Raw genomic sequence first — 1,876 nt, 5'->3', positions numbered from 1 at the left:
CGGGCGACCAGGGGTCGAAATTCCCCATTGAAATGAATGGCGGGCAACCAGGGGTCGAAATTCCCCATTGAAATGAATGGGCCCATTCATTTTCAATGGCCGGGCTACCAGGGGCGCAGTACCACCTGTCGTCATTAGGGGCGCTGTAGATAGGGGACCGAGTCCCCCCATTCGAGAGGTTTGCACCCAAACCTCAAAATGGTTGGTGTACAATTATAGGAGAGACCTTTTTAAGACGTGGGAGCTCCAGGGCAAATCAAGGGAGGCTCGACCAACCCATATCCGCTTTAGATGCACTTTAGGTCGGACTCCCTTGCCAGATGGTCCCCTCCTCAGCCTGGTTCTCGAATTTTTTCTAAGTCAGCCCAACTTGGAAATATTTTCAGAGTGCCACTTTCAAGGGAGTTTCGCCCAACCCCTATCCGCCTAAGAGGCACTTCAGGTCGGCCTGACTGGCCACATTTTCCCCCTCCTCATCCTGGTTCTCGAATTTTTTCTAAGTCAGCCAAACTTGGAAATTTTTTCAGAGTGCCACTTTCAAGGGAGTTTCGCCCAACCCCTATCCGCCTAAGAGGCACTTCGGGTCGGCCTGACTGGCCACATTTTCCCCCTCCTCATCCTGGTTCTCGAATTTTTTCTAAGTCAGCCAAACTTGGAAATTTTTTCAGAGTGCCACTTTCAAGGGAGTTTCGCCCAACCCCTATCCGCCTAAGAGGCACTTCGGGTCGGCCTGACTGGCCACATTTCCCCCCTCCTCATCCTGGTTCTCGAATTTTTTCTAAGTCAGCCAAACTTGGAAATTTTTTCAGAGTGCCACTTTCAAGGGAGTTTCGCCCAACCCCTATCCGCCTAAGAGGCACTTCGGGTCGGCCTGACTGGCCACATTTTCCCCCTCCTCATCCTGGTTCTCGAATTTTTTCTAAGTCAGCCAAACTTGGAAATTTTTTCAGAGTGCCACTTTCAAGGGAGTTTCGCCCAACCCCTATCCGCCTAAGAGGCACTTCGGGTCGGCCTGACTGGCCACATTTTCCCCCTCCTCATCCTGGTTCTCGAATTTTTTCTAAGTCAGCCAAACTTGGAAATTTTTTCAGAGTGCCACTTTCAAGGGAGTTTCGCCCAACCCCTATCCGCCTAAGAGGCACTTCGGGTCGGCCTGACTGGCCACATTTTCCCCCTCCTCATCCTGGTTCTCGAATTTTTTCTAAGTCAGCCAAACTTGGAAATTTTTTCAGAGTGCCACTTTCAAGGGAGTTTCGCCCAACCCTTATCCGCCTAAGAGGCACTTCAGGTCGGCCTGACTGGCCACATTTTCCCCCTCCTCATCCTGGTTCTCGAATTTTTTCTAAGTCAGCCAAACTTGGAAATTTTTTCAGAGTGCCACTTCCAAGGGAGTTTCGCCCAATCCCTATCCGACTTAGAGGCACTTCGGGTCGGCCTCCCTGGCCAGATTTCCCCCCTCCTCAGCCCCGGTTCTCAAATTTTTTTCCAAGTCGGCCGATCTTCCGGATATTTTCAGAGCGCCGCCCCCGGAGCCTCCGGAGCCTCGGCAGCAGGCCGTCGCCCGCGACACGCCGCACCTTCTCCCACGTACGAACGGCATCCAAGACCCGCCTTCGGAGGGCCCCCGCCGGCCGGCCTCGCGCCGGTGTTCGGGCGGGCGGCTCCTCCGGCTCGCGGGTCGCCTTACAGCGCCCCGGCCACCGCGAACGCCGGCCTTTGACGGCCCGGCGCTCGCACAGCCCCGGCGCGCCCGATTGGAAGCGAGGCCGAGACGCCCCCCGAACCGGCGACGTACGCCCCCCCTCCCTTTAACCGGGGCGGGGGGGTTACGAAGCCATCACCCGGCCGTCCTACGACGGAGCCCGGCGCCCCGCCG

Source organism: Leptonotus elevatus, unplaced genomic scaffold (assembly GCF_054856555.1).
Source record: "Leptonotus elevatus isolate MCC_2025b unplaced genomic scaffold, RoL_Lele_1.0 HiC_scaffold_232, whole genome shotgun sequence".
Classification (NCBI taxonomy): domain Eukaryota; kingdom Metazoa; phylum Chordata; class Actinopteri; order Syngnathiformes; family Syngnathidae; genus Leptonotus; species Leptonotus elevatus.
Note: the sequence above shows the minus strand (reverse complement) of the source record.